This window comes from Bison bison, unplaced genomic scaffold, assembly GCF_000754665.1.
Source record: "Bison bison bison isolate TAMUID 2011002044 unplaced genomic scaffold, Bison_UMD1.0 scf7180017864347, whole genome shotgun sequence".
Lineage (NCBI taxonomy): Eukaryota > Metazoa > Chordata > Mammalia > Artiodactyla > Bovidae > Bison > Bison bison.
The window spans coordinates 9,165,647-9,173,755 of NW_011494919.1; the positions used below are offsets into that span (position 1 = coordinate 9,165,647).

The following is an 8,109-nucleotide window of genomic DNA, read 5'->3' on the forward strand; positions in this document are numbered from 1 at the left end:
TCGCGGCACGCCAGGCCTCCCTGTCCATCACCAACTCCCGGAGTTCACTCAGACTCACGTCCATCGAGTCAGTGACACCATCCAACCATCTCATCCTCTGTCGTCCCCTTCTCCTCCTGCCCCCAATCCCTCCCAGCATCAGAGTCTTTTCCAATGAGTCAACTCTTCGCATGAGGTGGCCAAAGTACTGGAGTTTCAGCTTTAGCATCATTGCTTCCAAAGAAATCCCAGGGCTGATCTCCTTCAGAATGGACTGGTTGGATCTCCTTGCAGTCCAAGGGACTCTCAAGAGTCTTCTCCAACACCACAGTTCAAATGCATCAATTCTTCAGCGCTCAGCTTTCTTCACAGTCCAACTTTCACATCCATACATGACCACTGGAAAAACCATAGCCTTGACTAGACGGACCTTTGTTGGCAAAGTAATGTCTCTGCTTTTCAATATGCTATCTAGGTTGGTGATAACTTTTCTTCCAAGGAGTAAGCATCTTTTAATTTCATGGCTGCAGCCATGGCTTACCATCTTCCAATATTTTCTATCAGAGCTAATCCTTCCATCTTAAGTGCTATAACACAGAAGTTTGACAACACCATATATTGCCATGTCTAAAACTCATTGACACACATTGCCATTTATTTATCCCCGATTTCTGGGTTACTACAGGTCATTATAACTATATCCCTTGAATTAGGAGTTGATAAATGGAATATGGCTTCCAAAAAGTACCATGGTTGCTTATAACATGATACACTGCAGCTTATTTTCTGAAAAGCCCTGGCTATACTTCAAAGTTAAGTCAATGGTGTCTCATAACAAGTTTTGGGCAAAGAGGTTATATTCTACCTAGGATTTAATCTAATGTAAGTGGTTTTCAGTAAAATAGTATAAACTTGACTCGCCATCATGGCCCATTTAAACCATTAAATCCACAGAGAATTTTGGTTCCTTATCAGATGTGAAAATCTCTAATAAGCCACTTCCTATGAAACTGCTGTCAAACCAAAGAGCAGCCTTGAAGAACTAAGAGACTCTTTCTACTGACTCTCCTAACAATGGCATATTTCAACCCTTCATAGGTCCCCTCTGTCTACCTACTACCCCTGTTCTGTTTGTTCTGGATATTGTCCACCCCATGAATTTCAATGGATACCTAATACCAAGTAGATAATTTACAATAAGTCTTAGAAGAGGGGTTTTGGTAGAGGGGGTACAGATCAAAATTACTAAAGCAAGATATTAGTGTTACTTCAAAATCATGGAAATCACTATTGTTGCAGCCTCCCACTTGATTTTTCCCCTAAACTTTTAAACCAAATCTTCTATTTTATGCCCAGTTCTATGACACTATTTGAAAGAAAGTGTTAGTCGCTCAATTTGTCAGACTTTGTGACCCCATTGATTGTAGCCTGCCAGGCTCCTCTGTCTATGGAATTCTGCAGGCAAGAATACTGGACTGGATTGCCATGCCCTCCTCCAGGGGATCTTCCCAACCGAGGAATTGAATCCAGGTCTCCATTACTGCCTGTGAACTCTTTACCATCTGAGCCACTAGGGAAGCCCTAGTGTCACTGTAGATTGTTGTATTTACTGCAGTGTATTTATGCAAGGTTTTCACTTGAGAGCCTGGCAAGTCTTTCTTCTTAGATCTAAATGACTGGAGGAGACTCATTTCTGCTTTTCAGAGATGTTAGAATTAATCATCTAGCATTTTGTCTCATTTACATTCAAAACTTACACATGCTGTGAGGGAGAAGCTGGCCCCACAGGTCAAGGCTCCTCATTCCAGTCCTGTGCAAATGCTAAAATCTCTGGTGGATTCTTGTGTCCTGGAGCAAGTTAAAGTCCAAGGTCTAAGCCTCTAGCTGTAAGGGATCTTGGGTGGACAAGTAGTGAGTGGCTATGTGAGAGTTGGACTGTAAGAAAGCTGAGCGCCAAAGAATTGATGTTTTTGAACTGTGGTGTTGGAGAAGACTCTTGAGAGTCCCTTGGACTGCAAGCAGATCCAACCAGTCCATTCTGAAGGAGATCAGCCCTGGGATTTCTTTGGAAGCAATGATGCTAAAGCTGAAACTCCAGTACTTTGGCCAACTCATGTGAAGGGTTGACTCATTGGAAAAGACTCTGATGCTGGGAGGGATTGGGGGCAGGAGGAGAAGGGGACGACAGAGGATGAGATGGCTGGATGGCATCACCGATTTGATGGACGTGAGTCTGAGTGAACTCCGGGAGTTGGTGATGGACAGGGAGTCCTGGCGTGCTGCGATTCATGGGGTCGCAAAGAGTCAGACACGACTGAGCGACTGATCTGATCTGATAGATCCTCACTGGCAGTTTGACCTTCCCTCTCTGATTTTCAATTCATGCCTTTTATTTTCAGATCCTTGTCTTTGGCAATTTTTCTCCTCGTGCTTGGTCGATGGTTTCTTAAATCCCTTGAGATGTGGAATATTACACGATATTTCAGAGAAGCTTTTCAACTCAGCTTCTAACCTCCTCTGCAGCCACTTAAGAAAATAGCTTGTAGGGGAAACCACCATGTGTTTGAAGACTGGCAAATCTTAACTCCTGTCCTGAACAACCAATGCACGATTTTCTGGGAACTCTTTCTGCCAGGAGGGAGTTCTGCCTCTGCCAAACTTCAGTTCCAGCCTACAAACAAAATCAGAAATCTGGGGAAAAGTGTCTGCAATCCTCAGCCCACTTGTGAGAAGCATTCTTTCCCTGGAATTTTAGTCAAGCTAATCCTCTCTGCATGCACAGTTACCTGATGACTTTCATTAAGTTATTTAGTGTTTTATCTAGCTTTTTCACCTGTCTTTAGCAGAAATGTCATAACCTACTACTTCTACTAAGGGCTTCCCTGGTGGCTCAGAGGTTAAAGCATCTGCCTGCAAAGCAGGAGACCCAGGTTCGATTCCTGGGTTGGGAAGATCCCCTGGAGAAGGAAATGGCAACCCACTCCAGTATTCTTGCCTGGAGAATCCCATGGAAAGAGGAGCCTGGTAGGCTACAGTCCACGGGGTTGCAAAGAGTTGGACATGACTGAGGGACTTCACTTTCACTCAGGAGCAAAAATCTTACCAATGAGTTAAACACAACAACGCAGGGGAATTTCATGGTCTATACAGTATTTGACATCACCTAGGAATCTGCTTTATTCCAATGATGCCTCTATTTCTTCAAATTCCCTCCCTCCCTTTTTTTTTCATCCTTATGACTAATTGTCTACTTCTACTTATTGAAGTCTAGCAGTCTGTCACTCCAGAATATGGCTGCAGGAGTTCAGAACATGCTTCCCCAAAATGTGTCACTTTGGTATATTGATTATTTTGAGCTGTAGAGACATAGGGATGGGGCTTCTCAGATGGCACTAGTGGTAAAGAACTCAACTGCCAATGCAAGAGATACAAGAGACACAGGTTTGATCCCTAGGTTGGGAATATCCCCTGGAGGAGGGCAAGGCAACACACTCCAATATTTGTGCCTGAAAAATCCCATGAACAGAGGAACCTGGCGGGCTACACAGAGTCAGATACAACTGAAGCGATTTACCACACTTGCAGACACGTGGACACCTGGATACAGCATATGCAGGGAGAGGCTTTCTCTGAACTGCCCTTATCTGTCTGCCTAGAGACAGATCTTCCAAAAAGAACTCAACTGCCATAAATCCTCTTCTGGGGAATTTCATCAACCAGGGAAGACTGACTCATCTCATGAGAAAGGAGACCAAAAGTGGACATCACATCCAGTTAGATTTTGTCATAAATTATACTAACTCCCATCTATTCTTCCAAGGGCCTATTTATCTTTCTTAAGAAAAAAATATTCTCCTCTAAGAGGCCTACATCCTTCCTTCTCTGCCCTCTTAAGATGGTATTTAAATCTAAATTCTAAGTCACCTTATTTTCCCATTTGTAACTCCCATGTACACACGATGAATACATGCTAATAAACCTCTCTTGGATTTTCCCTTATTAATCTTTTATTACAGGGTCTTAGCTAAGAATTCAGAAGGGTAGAAGGGAACTTATTTTTCCTCATCTACAGTATTCAGTAGAAGTATCTATTCCTCACCCCCCTCTATTTCTTTCTTTACATTCTTTATCATTAGAGATCTAGTTTCTTGCCATGACTTCAATGTCCTTTTTGATGTTTATGACACTAAATCTACATTTTCTTGAATAACTCAATTCTAAACTCAACCCGTCTTTCATCTTAAATTTAATCCATTCCCTGAATCCTCTACTTCAGTGAAAACAATCCCCAGAATAGTTCCTTGTCATACCCCTACTTATTTCTAGCTTTCAGTTTTTCAAGGTCCCACTCAAAGCTATTAACTTTTTGATTCACTTTATGAATAGTTATTAATGAAAAATCTAAATGTGTTAAATAGTACCTTTTCCCCAAATTATCAAAAATAGAACTGGAAAGGAGTATATTCCCTTTATAACAGGTATAGATTATAGCAGCTATTTCTTTTTCATTTTTGAGTCTATATCTCTATATGACCCAGACCACAGGATCCCTAGGAAATTTCTTCTTTTTCAAATGGTATATAATGCTTGCTCCTCTCACACATGATTTATCAAGAAATTCAAACCACCTACACTTTTCTAAATATATATTACTGTATACATGCTGGAGAACATAAATGTTCAGCAGAAAGGGGAAGGTGTTAATAATTTTGCAACAAATCTAGTGAATTACAGAGTAGGGAAGATTACATAATAATAAAACACTGTGAAACTGTAGTGATGGTCTTGTCATGCAAAAACTTCTAGAGGTCTCTATTCTCTAAAAGTACAGGCATTTTTTAACAACACCAAAGACTCAAGCCTAGGGGTAGCTGTTCATTTGATTTGGGGCAGCAAATGACACATAAGTCATTAATACTATATTCATTAACCAACTACATTCTACAAGATGCCTTAGTCTTTTACAATGACAAAACTGAAAAATTACATGAATATGTGACCAGAATAATCTCATATTCATCTTTGAAAGCTTTATAGAAGTACCATTTCTCATAATATCTCCAGGGATGTATCATTTAAATTTGATTTACTATTTGTGTAGGAAGTTGGAGCTCTGGAACTTTCCATTTGAAACATTCAATTAACATAGTCCTTATGCCATAGGGTGGAAGCTCACATGGCATTTGGTCACTTGAAATTCCAAAGGAATACCAAGAGCTGAGAAGTAATCACAGTGTTTTTAAAAATTCTATTGCTCCCAACATGAAGTGAAGTCTGTTAGAATAACTTATTTTCTGGCGCCCATAAACTCTCACTCAAATTGGCAGTTCAAAGTGGCAATTTAGGGTTCATAGGAGCTATTGTTAGCTCAGAGTCATTACTGAATAGTCTTTGAAAACTTTGGTTACTTTTTTTCTCCATTGTTCAGTTATACACTGAAAAATGTACAACTGAAATATTAAATGGCAAATTAAATATTGCCATTATGATTCCTTAGGTAAAAGAAGGTTTAAAATGTGTCATGATAAAAAGTCAGTCACTTGAGTCATTCAGCCCGGACCTGAATTCAAATCAGAATTCATTACTTTTTTGCAATATCATACACCAAATAAAGAACCCTCTTTAAGCTTCAGTTACTTTGTTGATATAATGAATATGTGAATACCACCTGACCAACACAATTTTCTCAATTAATTGGAAGGATATATTTAAATACTTCACACATGGGACTGAGTAAATAATCCATGTTATCAACAATAATAATAGTCACTAAAAATAATGTAAAAGTGTGATAGTCACACTGAGTATTAGTTAAAAGTCTCCCCTTCTGGATTCTATTAACATTAACCACTTCCATCAAAGGGCTAATCCTTATTATTTGCTAAACTTTTTGTCTTCACATCTTCTGTTATAAATAATCAAACAGTTTAATTTTCTACTTTTGGAAATAGTTTTTATGGAGGAGGACAATTGAGCTGCAATTCTTTTAACCATATGTTTCTCTATTGTGAATGAAAGAATATATTTAGTGTTCAGTTCTGGGTCAAGGATCTAGCTACTTCATTCTCATCTAAATTTAGCTTTTTCAATCCAAGTGTCTCAGACCCCCACATCCAAAGTGTAATTTTGTCTTTCATTATGGGCATTGTTAACAGCCATTGTTAATGATTTCATTTGTTACCAACCAACACTATATTTATCTTGGGTTTTGCTCTACCTCTAAATTGTAGTGGGCTAATTTTAGGACTGTACTGAAGGGTAGAAATGTGTTATTTCTAAATTTACTCTTCCAGAGAATTTTCATGAATAATAGAACTTAGTAGTCCTTCTCCATTATCTGGTTATAGCCTCTATGACAATTCAGTATTCTTAGGAAAGTCTTTATATTTTAAACTCTGTGACATAAAGTTTTTAAAAAGTGATATAAATACACACCAGTCCAAGTTACTAACTGAAATCTACCTGAAATGACCTGGATAGTCTAATTTTGTCAAATTCTTAGTTTTTTAAAGACAGTATTATCTATACAATTTTATCTTTTCTGGAGACTACTCTTATATTTAATCCATACAGAGACATTTCTACTCTAAATATATTTTCAAATGATCTTATGAATGCCACAGAGATACAGGGACAGTCAAAGTCATGTATCTTTCTGTCCCAAGGAACAACTCTCCTCACTTCATTTTCTCTTCTCCCATTCCCTTGGTCAAGATCTCATACTTCTGAACCTATGATCACAGAATTTTCAGCTGTTAATATATCTGACAGAAAAGCTGAAATGTGGAAGAATTAGCAAATTCCAATGCAAGTCACAGAGACCACTCAGAATATAAACGTGAATCAGTACAAAAATCCTAAGAGCCTTCATTTCAGTCAATTCAGTTCAGTCACTCAGTCGTGTCTGACTCTTTGCGACCCTATGAATCGCAGCACGCCAGGCCTCCCTGTCTATCACCATCTCCCAGAGTTCACTCAGACTCACGTCCATTGAGTCAGTGATGCCATCCAGCCATCTCATCCTCTGTCATCCCCTTCTCCTCCTGCCCCCAATCCCTCCCAGCATCAGAGCCTTAATTTAGGCAATGATTCATTATTTTTGTTGTTGTTTAGTGGCTAAGTCATGTCCAACTCTTTTGCAACTGCATCTACTATAGCCCACCAACCTCCTCTGTCCATGAGATTTCTCAGGCAAAAATACTGGAGTGGGTTGCCATTCCCTACTCCAGGGAATCTTCCTGACTCAGGGATTGAACTGGCATTCTTGCATTGGCAGGATGATTCTTTATCGCTGAGACACCAGGGGAGCCCATTATGCATTACTGAGTTCTAAGAAAAGAAAAGAAAAGAAAGAAAGAAAGTGAAGTCGCTCAGTCGTGTCTGACTCTTTTCAACCCCATGGACTGTAGCCTACCAGGCTCCTCTGTCCATGGGATTTTCCAGGCAAGAATACTGGAGTGGGTTGCCATTTCCTTCTCCAGTATCTAAGAAAATAATACTTAAAATCATACTCCCAATAATTGTTCAAAAATACTGCTGTGCCAAACATACACAGCACTGACACTGCAAACTGATGGGTGAAAGAACAGACTACCTAACATCATACACAAACACACATGTACACACAAATATAGACACAAACGCATACACCCCACAACACCAATTATTTACAATTGAAAAGCAAAACTTTAAACTTTTGGCACATGATATAGAATAATGTATTTATATTGAAGTAGCTTAGAATTTCTTAAAAGAGACACAAAATAGACAAACATAAGGACTATTATGTATGCTGCTGTTGCTGCTGCTAAGTCACTTCAGTCATGTCCGACTCTGTGTGACCCCATAGATGGCAACCCACCAGGCTCCCCTGTCCCTGGGATTCTCCAGGCAAGAGCACTGGAGTGGGTTGCCATTTATGTTTACAACTACATTAAAACTGATCTTCCCTAGTGGCTCAGATGGTAAAGCATCTGCCTATAATGCAGGTAGACCCAGGTTCAATCCCTTGGTCAGGAAGATCCCCTGGAAAAGGAAATGGCAATCCACTCCAGTATTCTTGCCTGTAAAAATCCCTGGATGGAAGAGCGAGCCTGGCAGGCTACAGTCCATGGGGTCACAAAGAGTTAG

General features: G+C 39.7%; 1 non-coding gene across 1 annotated transcript; it reads left to right on the plus strand.

Annotated features, from left to right (window-relative positions):
* The first annotated feature begins 2,858 nt into the window (after window positions 1–2,858).
* On the plus strand, window positions 2,859–2,930 carry TRNAC-GCA. The gene has a single exon. It is a non-coding gene; the product is annotated as a tRNA-Cys (tRNA).
* The last annotated feature ends 5,179 nt before the right edge of the window (window positions 2,931–8,109 follow it).